The following is a 19,593-nucleotide window of genomic DNA, read 5'->3' as shown; positions in this document are numbered from 1 at the left end:
GGTGTAAAAATCTGAGTTGTTTCTAAAATAGGCATCTCCTCCAAACACCGCGCATCATCTCTGCCGGGATTTTTCACATTTTAGGAAAAAGTGCCCCTGTTACACTGTCGAGCTGTCTGGCAGCAGAAGGAGCTGGAAGTCAGGGCTGCCAGGGGAAGGCACACTGAAGGTCCTTTTTGCGGGATGCAGACGGTGGTTCAATCCGGGCACCGGCTCTTTCTGAGGAGAGACACCCTCTGCCTCCACGTCCTGCCATTCCACGCTCAGCACCCAGCGGAGCAGCAGCCTGAGCGTATCTGCCCTCGTCAAACTTCAAATAATACCAAACCTTCCGCTATTACTTTCGGTTTCTTTTTGGTTTAGGAGCTACGGCTTTGGGCTGTATTTTCATTACACAGCACCATCGGGCTCATATATCATTAACTTAACTCCGCAGAGCTTTTTTTTCCCTTTCAACCTGATGTGCCGAATTCCGCAAGCCATCTCTCTTCAACCACTGTGCAGAAACACGGGAAAAAAATGTTAACCCTTCAGAGTAATACCTGTGTTAAAGTTCTTTCTGCCTGACCACCACCTGCTTTTTGTCCTCTTTGGAAGGGGAAAGCAGCATTTGCAAAGAAATTATGGACAAAGTTTACTAAGTTGATACGTAGTCACTGCTAGCGGTAGTTGGAAATGATCTTTTCGCTATCAAGTGTTTATTTCACTGAAGGCGCTCCACTCAAAACAAGCAAACACGACGTAACAAAAGCCACGAGCACTTAAGCCCCGCCAGGGCACGGTACGCTGTCTTTCGAGTGGGCCGGCAGCCCTATCTTTGGGGTTGTGCTTTGAAGGCGACATTTCAATTATCTTAATCCTTAAACAAAAAGCTGAGCACCAGGACAGGCTAACCCCGAAGAAGGACTCGCACAGACAGTCGCTCGCTCCGTACAGGTGACAGGGAGAGACTTTTCAACTCTTGCAGAAGTCGCATCGCTTTTAGGGAACGGTCCGCGGAGGGGAAAGGGGACGAGAGTGGTGGGGTTGGTGATGGTGGGTCCCGTGTAGGCAAACTTCAGCCTCAGCTCTTCCTCAGCTCTACCCCACCTGACAATGGACGTGTTTAAGAGCCGAAAGCAGCGGGAACAGCCGGAATTGAAAGCGACAGAGCGGTTTCGGTGGAAAATGAACTATACCGAAAATGAAGAAATAAAATAATTAGAGAAGATCTAAATGTGAGTTTAGGTGATGTGAGTTTTTAAAACACCATTTAATTCTTCCAGATCGATGCTCCAAGGAAGGACTAATTCCTTACACATATATACATATATGCTCTCAAGGAATGGGAAGCCTTTCGGCAGCAGACACTTATCCACACAGTTGATACTTTTTGCACTGATCGCTCTCTTTAGACAAAGGGAGGAGAGTTGAAGTTCAATTTGATTTGATATATTTCACGTTTTATTTAATACTTAGCAAATGAGCGAGCCACTCATCCCAGACAAATGATGTATGCTCTCAAATTTAGTTGGTCTTTCAAAAAAGAAGCTTTTCCAGCTATCAATTTTAAAATGACCATGAAGAAAACACCCGTTTCCAGGAGTTTATACATAATCTTTGGAACGGGGAAAAAACCAAGACCAACCTAACAACCAGCCCAAAATATCCAACAAGCCCAAACCCTAAAGTTTCCCCTCAATTTAGATTTCTGTTGTCTTTATTTTATTTTGTTTCCTTTCCCCTCTTTCTGATCTTAATTGTTCTTTGGTTCTCAGGAGAGAGGACTCCCCAGTTCCACAGTCTTTTCACCGGGAGCTGCAGTGCATAACAGTTTACAGCCAAAAAACTTCCTTCAGCTGAACAGCTATAAAGATTCCCGATTTATAGCAATACTTTTCCTCTTACATGGGAAGAGCAATAGCCTCCAGCTGTTACTTCGGGTTCAGAAGGCCTGTCAGTCATTCTCTACCTTATTCCCCGGGACATCGCAAACCCCCGGACACCTTCTCAGCGGGAACCAGTCCGTACGTACCCGAGGTCCCACAGCCCTCGGGTACCAGCTGCCCCCGTGCAGCTTTAACCGCCTGGGGATGCCGTGAGAAAATGTGAGAGCGTGTTTAAGTATTGGAGGTATTTGTTTTATCCTTCAACTTGCAGTTCTGGGGGGGACACATGCCATTAACACTGCCCTTGGTGCCAGACCTCCGTCTTTGCAGCACTCCAACCCCATCCCATCCTGCCCCGTGCGCAGGGCCGGCACCCACTGCGCCTGGGGATGAAACCCACCTTCCAAAAGTCAAAACTTCCCACCCCTGAAGAATAAACACCTTCTTTCCCACTGCTTAGCTTTTTGCTTCCCCCACCACCACACTTAATAAAAACTAATACATTGATTATTATACATATGTAACAGTTGTATATCTCTACTTGTCAGCTGCTTTTTCCTGGACACTGTGAAGGAATCTCCTACTGATACTACTACTATTGAGGCATTAATGTGGATGTAAATGCCATTTTCCTGGGAAGCTTCTGGACTTCATTTAATGTGGCATATCATTTTTCCTTATATACAAGGCTTAAACAAGAAAAAGCCTAAATGTCATGCTGGAAGAGCTTTATATAAGAACTCACCATTTTGTAACCCCATTGTGCTAACATATACCCACACAAGACATGATAACCTGGGAAAACATACAGTGGTTTTATCCATTTTAAGTTCATACATTGTGAGCATTAAGCCTGTGGAATAAGTATGCTTCATGTTCTCTGCTTTTAGTATTTAATAGGATGATTTTCTCCACAGGTTTAGATGCATATATATTTTTAAAAAACATTTTCTTTTCAAGTAGTCTGAGCAGAGCACAACATGTTGATTTTGGTTTGTTTTGCTTTCCCCCTTTAGGATTTGGGAGAGCAAGGCAAAGGCAGAGTGCCATCCTGCATTTTGGGGAGGTGGCAAAACTCCCGTTGACTTAGTCAGATCTTTGCTTGAGTACTGCTAAGCACCCTCTCCAGCTCAAATGCTCAGATCCTGAGGTTTCCCTCATGAAAGTCAATGATCAAACTTCCAATGACTTCAGCGACTGCTGCACTAGACAGCACCAACAGGAAAAACAGCAAAACAAACTGAAGCTCCCACAAAAGCCTATAAGGCTGAGTCTGGAACAAAGATAGATGAAATCAGCAAATTTGAGAGCAGAGTATTTTTGATCCAAACTCAAACTTTTGAGCTAGAATATCTTTTTCAATATCTTAACAATATTGCTTAGATGACTAGTGTTATTTAAACCAAATTATCCTGAGTGAACTGTTGGGAACAAGTGATGACACAAACAAGAGCCACTCACCATTCTTAACAAGTTATTTTGTTAAAAGCTGCAAAGAGAGACAGGCACCACAGGGACTACAGGGGATGCAAAGAGAAGTAGGGGAATAATAGATACTGTTTACTGCATTATCCTGGTCTAAAGGATAACTCTAAAAAAACCCCCAATCAAACAAGAACAAAACAACAACAAACCAAAATAAAAACACCCAACCCCACAATGAAGACATATTCTGCTTCAAACAGGGACCATAGGAATCTGATGACAGAAAGCACTAGCATTGTTATAAATGACCTAGCAGGAGTCCTGTTGGGAGACTCTACCATAAACACCACCTTTTCTTATACTTCAATCCATATAGTTCCCAAAGGGCAATAATGTGAACTCAACCTTTCTTGTTGAGATAGGTTGGGGTAAGTTAAAAAGCTAATGTTTAGGTCTCAAATACAGAAGTCCTCAGATTTTCTGGCATTAAGAACCAAAAGAACAGACTTTTACTGGGAATATTCATCTTTGCCCTAAGCATTATCTATCCTTATAAAATTATGCAGTGCTAAGAATCAAACTTTCACCATCAATGAAAGATTTAAGGCAGTTGAAAATCCATAATTCTTCCTTTCTCTCTCCTTTGAGCATTTCATGAAAATTACTATAAGGCATAAGACAAACTGGGTTCTTCACGGATAGACAATGTTAACACCTCTAGAAAAAGAGATGTAAGTCCTAATTTGTAACTGTAGAATTTTTAAAACCAAATCAAGCTCTTTTCCATTGTTTTGTGAGGAGTTTTTTCCCCTCCTTTACTGTTTTAGAGCTTTTCTTCCTCCTCCTCATTGGTCCACAGGAAAGGCAAATATACAGTGCTAATGAGCACTCATTTATATTTTATAAATAAGGATAACATTTTTAGTATTCACCTGACAACTCGTGCCTAAATCTAGATTATCTTATGTTTTGGAATTAGTAATTGACTTGAATGTAGCCTCAAACCTTACAGACCCTTCTGAACCCAAGATTATTTTCTGATTTCTTGCTCTAGGTAACTCCCTCATCCAGATAAAATAAAAGCGCTTGGACACCTTCAGCGCTGCGGGGGTACTGAAAGCAAATTCTTTGCCTCTTATCAGCAAGGAAGCTCTCGGATAGAAAACTCTTTTCTTCTTTACTTCATTTGAGTTAACCTCCACTGATTCAATTAACTTCTTTCTTCCAAGCTGTATGTGACCTATCTGTACTCTTACAACCAATTCTTCATCTTACCCATATTTCCTTCACCAACAAAGTCTTCCCCACATCTGATATAAATATTTTTGTATTATTAGTTTTAAGAAAGTGAAAAACTCACAAACTAATCAAGTCACCACCATATTTTCCTGTAAATCTATTCCCCATTATGTATACAACATTTATGTTGCTCCCATCATGGACAGGTCTGTTCAGAGGAAAATACATGGAATAAGGACCACATAGAGAAGAAGAACAGGACTGTGACAACAACTCATAAATCTGGACAAGGAATTAAGAAAGTAACACTCATTGGAAAGTGGAAATTGCAGAGAAATGAGAAACTGCTGACACAACAGCTCCTTAAGGAAGTTCCTGTTGGTCATCTCAGGGAGACAATGGGCAAAATGAATGCCAGCTTCTGCCTGCTATACAGGCCTCAGACCTGAAGAGCACCTTCTGGAACCTACAGACATGCTTGTGTTCTCTACTTGTGGTTTCATGACCAGGAGTGTAAAATGTTTTGCAAACTTCAGTCTCTCTGCATTAAACATGCCCATCAAGCTCTGACAAACAGAAATGTTTCCTTCGGTTTCCTGTTTTGAATTCAGCAAATGTTAATTGGGTCTTGACCATATTTTTTCACCTTACGCAATCTAACAAGTTTAACTATGGGAAGATGGTTGACTAATGTACAGCACAAGATTCTGGATGCCAGGACAGCTGATTCTGGGCTCTACTGACTCACTGTCTCACTTTGGACAAGTCTTCAGGACCTCTATTTTGGTAACTGTCAGGGTGAGAATATTATACAGATATTTTCATTGCTAATACCCATCCTTATTTTCTCTAGAACCATTTGTAATGCAAGAAAGTATCCAACAAGCTAATAATGCATAATGAAAAGTATGCATAATGAAAAGTAATTACATGTTAAAACAAAAATTCACAACCTTTGATCTCTGATAATGCAAATTCAGTCTGATTTTCTAACAGGGGTGCATTTTTCCTGCTGGATGTTTTTGGAACACTTGCATGTGTTAACACTAATAAAGCTGGGAATACCCAAATTCACCAATAACCTTGCGGGCACATTGCAAGCATTTATTTGCCTTCTTCAGCTTTTTTAAAAACAAGTTGAATTAAAACAAAGCACAATCATGTTATATTCATTGTTGTTTTATACTAGTAAAAACCCCACAAACACCACCAATTGAAGCCTTCTCATCCCTTTGACAGCATATTTGTGTTTAACACTGGTTTTGCAAAAAATTTTTTAAGAAACCAGAGGGAGGATTTCAATATTGTCCAAGTCAGTAATTTAAGGTGCATTTCACTTCAAGAATCTTGTGGCAGATGCCATGTATCCCCAGGAATTAATTTCCCGTTCCTGTCTGTCTAGATGTCAAGGACAGGGTCAATCTGAACCACAGGAAAGGAATTTCAAGGCACCTTCCTTTAGGAAGAAAACCCTTCACTTCAAGCCTCAACACATTGACAGCTTTGACAAAAATAAGATTTAATTCGACTTTATCTTTGGAAGATGCCTTGTGTCACATATTAATTTGTGTACACTTATGATAAATATGTTTCTATTCAAAAAGCAACTGCCGTGATGCACTGAAAAGTTTTCACCCCGTTTTACATCTAGAAATACAAGGTTACAGTGTGTAACACCGAAACAATATTAAGTTAATAACTCAGGTATACATTTCTGACAAAGAAATTAGAAAATCCACAAACTCATTTTATTAATGAACTTTTATGCTAAAAAAGTTTTTAATCATCAGCTAATTTCTACAGATTTTACCTCAGAAATATTTATGCTGAAAGCATAAGAAGTTTTTCCCTGAGTGATCCATACAAGAAAAAAACTAAATGAAGGATGAATACCTCCCCAGTTCTTACAATTTTTCTTCTCGGTGCAACAGCTGGCAGCTGAAGACTCCTGTATTTACAAGACTGGGTAATGACTTGTGATCCTATTTAATTTTTGCTTATATTTTTAATTTTGTTGGGGATTTGAACCCTGAATAACAGTGAAAAAGAAGTATAATTTGATAGAGTATACACATTACAAGTCTTCCTTTGAGAAAATAAAGGATTGGAATTAACCAAGTCTCCAAAAATTTTGCTTTGATCATGGCTTTACTTTTAAAACCCTTGCTTTGCCACAAGGAGATTTTGGCAAAACGTTTCTTTTGGGGAGGGGGGAGGAGATAAAAAACAGGGGGAGGAACCTAAAAATCTCCACCTTTTGGCCATCTCAAGTACTTGTCTGCCTGGAAGCTCAATATGATGCAATTAATGAAAAGCAATCCTCCACCTTCAGTGCTTCCTTCCCTTTCTCAAGACAGATGTGCTGACAGCATGGCACCTTCTTTAAAGGAACTCAGTTTTATGGAAGTTGATCTCTCAGCAAGGCACAAGTGGCTACAAGCTTTTGGCTGCCCCATGTATTTTCAAGCAAAATCACTGTGTTTCATGCCAAATACCCAGAGACAATATCAGACATGAAAACCATTTCTAACCAGGGTCCAGCAAATGCCTCTTTTTTTCCCAGATTCCTTTCAAATGTCTGTGCATGCTAAGATTTCCTTTGCTTGTCTTGGAAAACACTCTTGCAGACAAATGTATCTTGCTTGCAAGCTATTTCTTTTCTCATGTGGTGCACACATTTTATTCTGCTTGGCTTTAATCCTGTTCCTTCTAGACATACCCTCATATGTAACCTCAAACCAGTTCTCTCCCTCCATATTTTTACATCTTACAAGATATACAATGCCACTTTTTCCTCACTTATATCCAAACCCAAGAAAGAAAAACAACTCAAAATTCAACCTATCTAGGTGCCTAAAATCAAACACCTACATAAGTCACCTGTTAATTGGTGATGCTAAATACTTACGATTCCTACCGAAGTCAAGAACTGTAGAAAACTAGGATTAATTCAGCCCCCACAACTTCCATTTCCCACCTGCCCTCAGACAGTGAAGTATGCACATTCCTAGCTTTACTCACCAAACTAACTGTGTTAGGCTCAATGACACTGGATAAAGCAATTGCAGAAATTAAGTTATTGATTTGGATTCTCATGCCTAAAATTAGCCACAGAAGTTTGATACATTTTTAGCTTAAACATAACAGGAAAAGAAAACAAGAAGATAGAAGAAGACAACTAGATAGATACACAGAATCACAGATTTCCTTCTGTTATAGATTAGGAAATCAGGGGAATTTTTCTTCCCCTGCCCCACTCCAAGGGAAAAAAAACAACGGAGTGAGCGGGGGGGGGGGGGAAGGGAGGTTATTAGCGTTACAAAAGATGTAGCCTGCCTAGGTTAATGGCCCACTTTGGAGAGAGGAGAGAGGGAGGCGGGGGGCTGGTTCTGTTCGGGGAGGTGAGGGGCAGACGGCGGCGTGGCTGGCTCCCTGGGTGCAGACAGGCATTTTGGGGAGGGGGACCGGAGGTCTAGTTTTATTTTTGGCTGTCCATCCTGGTGAGCTCGACTTCTCATCCTGCTGGCTTCGACCTGCCTGACTGTCCCGCTCCCCGGATCTGCTGTGCTTCATCGGAGAGTTTGCTTGCCCGCGGGAGAGGAGGGGGAGTTTTTTTGAGACACCACGACCTGAGACTGCGGTGAGTCCTCGCCACTTGAGACAGCGGTGAGTTCCCGTGGGAGTGTACTGCCTGCCTTCCTTTTCCTCCCCACGGAGGGAAGGACCTCCCCATCTCCTCGGCTTCCCCACGCGGTCCGGGACCGCTCTCTCCAGCCCCCTCTTCCCGCGGGGTGACTGCCGGAGCCACAGCGCCCCTGCCGACCACGACCGGGCACTGCAGGTCCTGCACCTTCCAGCGACCCTACAGCGCCCCCTGCAGGTCATAATTAGGACTGTGCTAAAGGGCAGAGAAGTATTTAATTTAGACTTGTTGTTGTTGTTGTTGTTGGGGTTTTGTTTGTTTGTTTGTTTTTTGTTACTGTTTTTGCCAACATACATATATCTTTTAATAAAGGGTTGTTATTTCTTCTATTTTTTCCCCCATTTTCCTCGAGTAAAGCCCCTTAATTTGACGTTACAATTGCAGAGAGAGAGGAATTTGGTTTACCTCATAACTCATCCTCTTTAGCAAACAGTCCAGTCTCATCTGACTGTGACACCTTCCAAGAGGAAGCACAGCCCCAGAAAGCCTTATGGATATCAACCAGCTGTCATGAGAGACAGAGGAATGACATAACTGACGCTCCAGGCTTCATGCTTCACAGCACTTTGCAAAAGCCATCTGAAGGATGAATATGGAATAAAATTTTACTCTTCAGTCTTTCCCAAAGACTTTAGCAAAACTTAGTTTTCTTAATAGTGTCAATGTTCTGACTCAGAGAAACATCAGAGGAAAATAGTGACCTCCATATTTAAATATAAATCAATATATTTAAAGCATTTGTGGACATAACTTTTATCTGTCTCTGTAAAAATGTGGTTTAAGCTTCAGTCATTATTCAAAACAGGAACCACAGTTCTAAAATATTTTTTAAAAAGACAAAAATTTCTACAAACTATTTCAGAGTTAACAAAGCAATATGAAATTCTACAGAAAACTAATCATATATAAAGGATGGTATGAACTATTAGAACTGACGTTTCCACAGCTTTAGACCAACTAATATAACATTTGAACACAATCCTGAACAGCAACTGAACAGTAACAACAAGAGGTAGGACGGTGGGTTTTCAGTGGATATATCTGAGATGTCCCAGTTAAGTTTGACATTCAATCCCAAATACTTCTAATTATTTTTACTTCAGTGTTTTGGTACTAGGCTTCCAAGTAGAAATCCTGAAGTGGCTGCAAAAGCACTATCTTCCCTTCCATATGTAGCTGAAGAGCTTCGTGCATAGCACTAGCAAAACTCCTGTTGCTGCAAGTTCTGGTGAGAAAATCCTTCAAGAGAACAAACACATGGAAACCTCAGGAAGGGAAAGACAATTGTTGATTTCATATCTGGTTTGAAATTGCTTTCTTAATTTTACATAAATTAATAGCTCTGGAAGACTTTCTCTTTACAGGTTGCTAAAAGCTGAACTTTTCATGTAGGACTGGCTGAAGATCTTGTGTAAAAAAAAAGGCTGTCAGCAGAAATATGGTATTCTGGAAAGTTATGCTGACTTAGCAATATGCTTTAAAATAAACTAATTACACTTAACGTTTCTTCTGCCTTTTCCCATTAACTGATCATGAAGAGAGAGGAAAAATAAATAGATAATCCTCTTTGAGAATGCTTTTACCCTAAAGGAATATGGGAATAGATGTCTTAAGAGTCTTGCCTTAACAGCTACTGTCATTTTAAAAAGATTTACCTGGCTAAAAGATTAAAGACTAAAAACCAAATTTTTTTAGCAGTTTCCAACTATTTAAGCATCTCTTAGAAAGGGCACTAAGGTTCAAATATTCAAGGTTTGAAAACAGCAGTGGTAATGGCTAAGTAGGGATTGATTTGAGAGAGAGTAAATACAACCTATTCTTATGACTATGGGAGTCATAAGAATTACAATAATTCAAAAATCATCCACAAGTATGTGAGGTTTGTTTTCTTTATGGTATTTAACAGAGATTGGCATTTCTGTGGTTTTTGTTTTGGAACACTGATTTGGGTTTGGGATTTACTGATAAACCAGCAATTAACGAGTTGTTAGAAACTTCACAATCTTTTGAAGTCCAGATTGGTCCTTGGGGTATTTTCTTGGCCTTTACACTAGCTGTTTATACCCTACATTTTAAATTACCTTCATTTATATGCAGATAATAAAAATACACCTTTATTTGACTCTATTTAATCTACCATTGACAGTCCAACAAAATCTTTTTATATTTGAGCAATTGTTTAGCAGGAAATCAGCCCAGCAATGACATAAAAGAAAAAATCTAACCCTTTTTTTAGGTCTTCTTTCTTTGGAAAGTTCTCTTTAAAGTCCCTCAGCTCTTTCCCAAGTTCCTAATTATATATTCCTTTTCTTATACACTAAAACCACTGCTAGACTTGGGGCAGCCTTGGGTTCCAGGGCCTTGGAGGGAAAACCTGCCCAACAATTTAACTTCTGTCTTATACGCAGGAAGGAAGTCTCTTTTGTGTAGCAACCCAAACTACAGTTCAGCCAGAGCGATTTTAGGTTGCCCCCATAGTAAAAAGTCTTAGGTTGCTATTGCAGCCTAATGGGGCTGCTGGTGTGCATTCACACAGTCCTACTGAAATGCCCTCCTCATTACATGGGTTATTCAGAAGCCAACAGTCTGCACTGACTTCAGTTTCTAAATAACTTTAGATTCAATGTCAGGGTCGAAATGTAGCTCTCGAGTGGCTTCAGGATGGCAGAGCAACTGGTGATCACTAGGATTTGTGTAACAGTGCAGTGAGAGGGGAAACAGAAGATTTCCAGAAACAGAAACCTGGTTATCTAGTCAGGTTTCTTTGCAATGCAAGGTCTTCTCCGTTTACTCTAGTGTACTGTAAATTGCTAGGGAATTGCCAGCAAGGATAACAGCATTTTGTTACTGTTGTGATTAAGAGACTAAATCTTTAGGGCCCCTTTAAATTGCCTCTCCTGTTGTCCTTATTCAAGTAGAATTTCATTGTTTTCAATATGTGGGAGGAGGATTCAGGGGGAAATCCTAGCAAATTTCACCTCTGTCTCAGAGAGGTATGCAAACAAACAGCAGAAGTGAACTTCTAGAGAAATTATTTTACTGCCTATTAGCGTCTGCTAGTTTTCATAGATCCATCAGGAGGCATGAGAATTCCCTTATAAAGTAATTTATGTGCTGTGCTGCAGAGCAACACTTGACTCTTTTGATCTTTGATATTAGGGATAACAGATGTGTAGGCACCTTCATCTTCCTCAGCACTGCCATGCAATCTAAGCTGGACTGGTCTGACTGCTGCTTGTTCCACTAACTCAGTTTTAAGTAACACATTATGATTATCTAAAGCAGAGTCTAGAAACAGGCAGGACTTTAAAAACTGTTTGAAGAACCTGATTAGAAAGGTTCTTCATTTCCAGTCTTTCTTTATGTCCTGGATTCGGCTGGGATAGTGTTAATTTTTAAATAGGTAAGAGAGACACACCACTTTGTAAACATTTTTTCTTAATTGCTTAAACTCATTTGGGCAGTTATTTTCCCAATCACAATATGGTGGCAGTGAAAATTGGTTTTTGTGGTTTTAATGGAAGATTCATCATACACCTTTCCAAAGCTTGGAAAATGATAGCTATGCTTTCTCTTCCTCTTTAAAGATACTGTAACTGTCTTATCTGGACCACCATTACACTAGCAGGTTAGTACTATGCACTTGAGGCCTTTCAGTACTCTACTGCAGAAAGCTAGTTCCTTGCTAAACATCCTTATATGGATTTGAAAATATTATTTCTATGTGTAAAAGCTCTCTGAAAACCTCATGAGGCAACTTCACCCCAAATTGACTATTTAGTTTCAATTCTCTTCACTTTCCTTCACAGGTTCCTTCTTTTCTCTATCTTCTTGTCTGCTGTCAACGGGATTTCAAATGTTTCATGTTTTCTCCCTGAGAAAAAGTGGAAAAAAAAATTAAAAAGAGACAGTTGAACTCCTGCTGCACATCTGCAGAGCCCTGTGGGAACAAAGAGCCAGGACTGACGGGAGGGAGAATGGAAAATCAGTGGGAACAGGCAGGAGACAGGCAAGGCAGTGGGGGAAGGGGCCATGGGGCAGTGGGGGGAATGGGAGCAGAAAGGAGACAGATCTGGTAAGGAGGAGAAGTCCAGTAGGAGAAACTTCTTTGTTTGGATGAGAGAACAAAAAGGAAGCAGAGACAGTAGAAGAAGCATAGCTGTGGGGTTAGTTGTTCGTTATTCCTATCCACTCTCAGTCTGCACCTACGAAGGGGAAAACTAAAACACACAGAGGAAACTGCTTAGCATATGCAAACAAACGTACTTCTTTTGCTCTGATTGTGACTATCTTCTTTTCCCTATTTCTCTCTTCATTTGGCACTTTGTTTAAAAAGTATTAGTTATGAAAATGTAAAGCAGAAAATCTAATATGGCAAGGCTATAGAAGATGCTGACTTCGTTGATCTTGACACATTGATCTAAACGTAGTTTTTTAGCAGCTCAGAAGTACTGGCTTCTCTTAGACAGGGCTGACTGCTGCAAAGAAAACTAATCTGACCTACAAGTGATTTTATTTTTCTCTAAATCTAAAACTTAAATTTGTTACATATCCTGAAAGACTTAGCAGGAAGAAGTTGGCATTAATGTCACAGCTTTTGTATTGTTTGTATACGTTTCAGGTTAACAACTCCTAGTGTAAACCATTTATCTGTGGAAAGAAGAATGCCAAATTGTCATGGGAAATTAATATATATCTTCAGTTATCCACCAGACCATCTAAAATATCAGAAACAGAGCAATACTTATCTTTTCTAAGTTAACTAATATCAGTTCTTTGCTGTAGGACTGAATGTTTTCCTCCTAGCAATATTACAGCAGAGTAGTCAGCATTTCAATGTAATCTGCACTACAATGCCCTATGTTAATGCAGACAGATACTTCAAAAACAGAACAACATGTTAATGGTCCCTCTCATATAATTCTTGGGCCTAACAATTAGTAGCCAGTTTTATTACCAGTTAAGTGCAGAAATATACCATTTAAAAATCTTACAACCTTTGTTCTGGATTTTAGGTGCCTTCAACAAAATGTGTCTTTACTAATTTCTTTTGTAAGTTTGCATGTCTGTTGTAAATAGCACTTTTATCCCCTGGCTTATTGCCTGGAGAATAAGGCAAAGAAACAGGACACCTTATTTTGCTAAAACTTTTGGTTTCTTTTTTAAGTTTATTTTAAGAGGTTAGTGAAGGTTGGAAAACTTTCTTCACTGGTCATAGATGAACTTTTTTTTCAGTTCTTTATCTGCTGTGCTTGGAACTCTGAAATTGGTAGCTGGAAATGAAGCTATTTTGGTGTGAATGGGGTTAAACTCTGAATTTTCAGTTATAAAAATGGATTAAACATCAATTTATTGATTGAGTCTGGAAAAAAAAAAGAACAGTATCAAATTCAGGAAGATTCCTCTTGTGAACATGAATTGCTTATTGGAATAGTCATGTTCTTGCAAAGCAGGCTGACCACTTCCCATTTTTCCTTTTTGTGAAGTCTCATTGCTCACTTTACTTTTCACACATTTACCATTTCAGTTGCTCTGTTTTAAGGCATATTGTGTTCTGTGCAAGATATACAAAACCAGCAGCCAGTTCTGGAAGTAAGAAACAAACTTGTTCTCTAGATTCCTTTTTCTGCAACGAAGTTACATATTCATCCCCGTCCCTGCTAGTAAATAGGGTGTTCAAGCCTTAAAACCAATCTCTTCTGCATGGTTGCAGTGTGATAAATACCCTCCAAAAGCTTGCTTACTTAGCAGTGGCCACTAATACATGGTCTTGGAATAACTTCTGTAGGGTATTTCTTCCACCAGTTGTGGGTAAGTTGCTGGCACTTTGACTTCATCCATGTGTAAACAAACAAAGAGTTGGCCAGTCAGTTCTCACGGATTGGGAAAGCAGTTTACATATCTGGATACATTTGTCTTCCAATTTTCAGTTGTGACAGGAAAAATATTTTGCCTGTCCCTTTCATGTTCTAAAGAGCGAGGGAACCAATTTTTACATATATAAAATTTGGGTGTTTTATCTTGCACAACTTTCTGATGTTTACATATTTCTTTCTCCATCGTGAATGATTAAGTTTCTCATTTTGTTGAAACTCCAAGCTTTCAGTCAATATTTCTAGTTCAAAATAGTTAGTGATCCATCTATGAGAGGTTTTTTCTTCTTCACTGACCATCTATGATTCTTTAAAGTGTTCACACCTCTTCCATTGCAAGAATTGTGTTCTCTCATACAGCTGAGGGTCTTGTCTCTGCTACATTAATCTGTGGTGTCTTTAGTTCTCTGAGCAGTTACTGAGAGTGTGAGATATGAAGACTTCCATAAAACGAAACTGAAAACCAATTTTCTTCAAAAACCAAGAATATGAACAGACTTCTGAATACACTTATTACACTGTTTCCTGGGAAGCTCAATTTATTGATTCATATTCAGTTTAGTTACTTGTACATACTGGCACTTGGAAGGTCTTACATTGGAAAACATTTTCATCCAACTTAATTGTAGTACAAAATAAAGCAAAAATTGCTGGTTGTGGTTTTCACCACTGTAAGTGTATTAGCACAAATGGAGAAATTCAAGTTTCATTATAGTATCTTTAAGCTTTGAGTTGCAGTAATACCAACCATTCTGAAAAATTACTTCACAGATTTGTTACAGAAGAGGAAGAAAAACAGTGGCAAAAATTCTTGTCTTCATGCAGCACCAGAATGGTTGTTAATACCAAAACTTCCAAGTATTTATAGATAATCTGTACCTATGTAGCTTTTTGAGAAATTATACAAAGGTAATTTCTTGCTTCTACATTCTAGTAATTCCTTTCTAGATTAAGAGACTTCTTTTTTATCTGCATTAGTCCAAGGAGTAAGTCTTTATTTTGCTACTTAGAGTTAAAAAAACCCAAACAAATGTTCACCATTACACAGAAAAATGAAGCCATGTAAATTAATAGTATCAGTTCTTAATGAGAGATATATCATCACTGTAGTTATATCAGCTTCTTGAAAAATACTTTAGTACTTTTCTACTTAAGGAGGGAGAAAAATGCAGTATTTACAGAAGAAAGCATTTTCATAGAACATGTATAATTTCAACTGGAAAAACTGATGCAAAAATTATGTGGTTTTAAGTCAAATCTGAGTCCAAATAGTACTGTTTGTTAAAAGAGTCTAAATATTTGGAGCCAAGTACAACACCTGGTCACCTTTGAGCCAGATTCCACAGAAGGATGGTGGCTTATTTCTAATGGGGCTCCCTTGGCTGGACCGCACATACTGTATTTACATGTGATGCAAGGAGGTCCCTCCTCTGGTGACTGGAGAATTCATGAGTGAGTGTAGCTCAGGAGGCTGGGTTGATGTGGGACCCTGACAGAGGTAGTCCATGCTTCTCTTTCCATGTGAGTTACAGCACCCCTGTATCAGAAGAATACAGGTTAACACTAAGCTGACCCAGAACACTTGGTGTCATTACAAGGAACGCAAATAATGAAAACTGAGCCAAGAACATCAGTATTTTAGTCGAGGGACTTTTTTTAGTTTTCAAGTCAAAATGCAGCTTTTCTATTGCCAGAAATCTTGAGATTTCCTTTTTGGGTGGTACTAAATTTTACTTTTCTTTGTTTAAGAAGGAGAACATGTTTTAAAATTCATGCATTCTCATTTTTCATTAGATCTACTCTTTCAGATCCCTAAAAACTGTACTTTTAAAGTTCCTAACACTATATTTTAGGGGGAAAGTATTAATAACAACATATGCATGCCTATTAGAGCAGTAGAGTTGAAGTCTCTCTGTGTTGCTGCATTCAGAATTGAGTGCAAAATGAAACCCAGATCTGCCTTCAAATTAGACAAAGCCTCCCAAGTTGGTACAACAGACTTATGGAACTGATGTTGTAGAATAAGTGAGGAGCAACGTACCAGCACTAGATGCTTCGGAGCCATGTCTTGAAGAGTCAGAAGCACAGGATTTATTTCTTGTGGGGCTACTGCTCTGGCACTGGATTTCTGATGCCCTGGACTGCAAGATACAAGAAAAACTCCTCTGAAAAGGCTTGCTATAAACAATTAATTTCATAGACCTAATTTAAATGTTTATGGCATAGTGCTATATTTGCAAAATAATTAGGTTAGATATACATTTTCTATAGTAATAAATTAATTTCTGTCTCTTCATTTATTTGGAACATCTCTTCTCTGGTAGGACTATATTGAACCTTTCTGTCCTCAACTGAAAAGAAACCATTAGGAAAATGTTTCTCAGAACACCTAAATTTATCTAAAAATGAGCTGTGAAAATTTTATTTGCATGTACTTCTGCATTCAAGGAAACTCAAAATCAGTTTCTTTTAAAGCTGCCAAAGTTGGCACAAATGGCACAAATCCCTGGAACGTAAATATGTGCCTCGTTCTGTTTGAAGAAATCTGGCTTCAAAATAACACAGTTATAGACTTTTGAAAACATGCATCCTGGTTGGCACAGCAGGTTTTTAACATCAGAAGCAAACACCAGGATGTGATGTTCTGAATATTCACTTTCAGTATATTTGAAAGCTCACACCTACTTGTATTTGAATGTGTGATTACTTTCAGAACTGCATTGTTCTGAATCACAGTTACAAAAAGAAAAAGGCTTTGGAGACCTTACTGTTTATTATAAATCAGGTTTCTGCTTTCAGTCAGAGAATGAAAGAACATAGGCATTTTACTCACAGAAACTACTATTACTCTTGTCAAAATAAAGTTAAATAGAACTTCCTGCAAGAGTGACTGCAATCTAGGAAATATGCTGATTCCAATCATTATGCAGAGAAAATATACTCACATTTCTGTGACCCCATTGTCTTCACTTCTCAATTCATAGAAAACTTTGCATGCTTTGAAAGATCTCTTGCAGTGTTGGACAGATTCTTTCTGTCCAAAACTGGAATTGTGTATTCTCCATCACTTTCTCAGTGACACCTGGTGATTTATGATGTTCTCTTGGAAATAAATAATCCACCTTGGAATAAAAGAAACACAAAATTATTTTAAGTAACAAAAAACCATTCTGTACCCTCACAGCAGAATACTGAATACAGCTAAAAGCCATCAAATATGACGATGCTCAGAAACTAATGCATCTTTCAAGCTTTTGATCACTTCTGTTAGTAACTAGAACTAGTCATTACCTTTAAGCCTTGACAACAGTTTTAGACTGAATTTTTGAAAGAATAAGAAAGTGTATTTCTGCCAGTTAGCATGGGGAGTGAGGTTCATGGCTAACTCAAATTTGGTGAAATTCTGCTTCTTCATGAGTGACAGAGGACAGCTGAGATAGGGAGAAGGTTAGATGTTTAAAGTAGGTACTTAAAAACAAGTAAGAAAAATGCTGTCAAAATTAACTATTATTTTATGTGTGTTTCCTCTACCAGAGTAACAGTTACACTGCTTGTTAAATACACTGTACAAGGAAGTAATTAGAGGGATCATGCAAAAGAAGCCTGTGAAAGAACAGTATTAAAAAGTTTTGTTTCTTAAGAAGAACTGTACATCCCTGAATTCAGAGAGAATGTCCGACAGTCTGAGACTATTATAATCCATTCATGGGTTTTGCTGGTTTTGAGACTTTTCAGTAAAATATTGGCTAAATGAGGGAAATATTTCTTTCTTACTTAATTTTATTCTATTTCTTGCAATAATGGTTCTTATTTTAGCCAAATGTTTGTCATTCATACATCAAAGGAATCAGAAATTAATTTCAAACAAAACGGGTCTTTACTCTCAGATTTTCACTTTGGCTTTCATGTATCTTATTAATAGTAAATATTCAGAATTCCCTTTTATGGTGTACTATAAAACTAAAAGCTTACTCCTGATCTTACTATACTTCTGGAGTTATACCTGCAAACTGGTGTTCTATAAAGATCCTGATGTCATTTGCTTGAAAGGCTTATTTGTAGATATTAGATATAAGTAGATATTAAACTCCATTTTTAAAGCCCAGAAGATCTAGGAAAAAAAACCAGTCTTTCCTTTTTATGGTTAATAAACACTTATAAGCTGTAGGGTAAGAAAAACATGAAATGTACATCCAAGAACTATTGCAGCTAATTTCTTTGAATTCATTTTATTTAAATAAAATCTCATGCAGAACAGGGAGAGGTTGAAAACAGAAGATGTGAACTCCTGCTCCTTCAGTCTTCTGGGCAGATTTACCATTTATCTACCAGAGACACAATTTTTAAAAAAACCTTTAAAATAAAAATTCTGGTTAGTTTTAGCTCTCAAGAGAACAAGAAGTTACAAGTGCTAGATGACATTCATGCTACAGTCCATGTCTGCCCACAAACTAGCACTTGAGATTACCAGATTTCTGCTACCTCAATCCTGAACTCGACTTTATGCCAGTTGTACCAAACTGCAGAGTGCTTTAAAAGGTTTCCTTGTGTGAGCTCTGTGCCTCTGGTACATATCACTCATTTGCCTGCTACAAGCTTTCACTGCAAAGTTAATTTTACTTTAGACACCCACCCTCCGACTCCATACCGATATTCAAGATCATACATATGGTACAAATAAAAAAAGTGCCTGTCATGTTGGGAATATTTCATACTCTTTTTAGAGGTTCTGTACTGTAAGTAAAAAAAAAAAAGTTAGACAGTGTAATTATTATAAACTGTGATTATTATAAACTGAGCTTACTTAAAGAAATTTTCATATTTGAATCAACTAGGAGGTAAACATTGTCTGCATAATATTGTATAACACTTGACATCTAATGACATCCTGAAATTCCTTTTCCTTTAACTCATTTTATGAAGCCTTGCATTAAACTCAGAAATGTGATAACAAAAAAAAAAACCAAAAAAACCACACAAAACCAAACCAAAATAAATCCAAAAACCAAACCAAAACAACAAAACAACAAACAAACAAACAAGCCCAAAGTATTAAACTTTTGGTTTATTCATAGTTTTCTACCATACTGGAATAGCTGTAGAGAGATGTAATATTCTTTATAAAATACAATTTTTGTATTATATATATGACTTGTCACTAACACTCTCTGTTTTTCATTATTTTATTGTGTGACCATATCCCTCATCTATGGAATGCATATTTACATGTAATTTACAATGAATAGACAAATTGACACTGACTTTGAGTACCAAATTTTAATCTCAGCAATCTTTAATTTTTATACGTGTATGATGGTAAATTCATTGAGTTCTTTATTTGGTTCTTCTGGAAATTCAGTGGCTTTCTTGCCTCACGCAGGAAGCAAATCTAGCAAAAAACACCCAACAAAGTTACTCTATTTCTGTAAGAGTTATCTGATGTCTAAAATTTTTGAGTGACTTGAGGACCAACTGTAAGCTAAGG

The 19,593-nt window shown here is 38.2% G+C and overlaps 1 long non-coding RNA gene across 1 annotated transcript; it reads right to left on the bottom strand.

Moving 5' to 3' along the window:
* Positions 1-9,256: 9,256 nt before the first annotated feature.
* LOC108496714 lies at positions 9,257-17,224 on the bottom strand. The gene is made up of 3 exons (XR_001874550.1): positions 17,054-17,224; positions 16,150-16,249; positions 9,257-12,109 (listed from the first exon to the last, which is right to left on the bottom strand). It is a non-coding gene; the product is annotated as an uncharacterized LOC108496714 (long non-coding RNA).
* Between the last annotated feature and the right edge of the window lie 2,369 nt (positions 17,225-19,593).

The sequence above is a fragment of the Lepidothrix coronata genome, unplaced genomic scaffold (genome assembly GCF_001604755.1).
Source record: "Lepidothrix coronata isolate B3197 unplaced genomic scaffold, Lepidothrix_coronata-1.0 Scaffold42, whole genome shotgun sequence".
In the NCBI taxonomy this organism is placed as follows: domain Eukaryota; kingdom Metazoa; phylum Chordata; class Aves; order Passeriformes; family Pipridae; genus Lepidothrix; species Lepidothrix coronata.
This window is presented reverse-complemented; position numbering and strand designations above follow the sequence as displayed.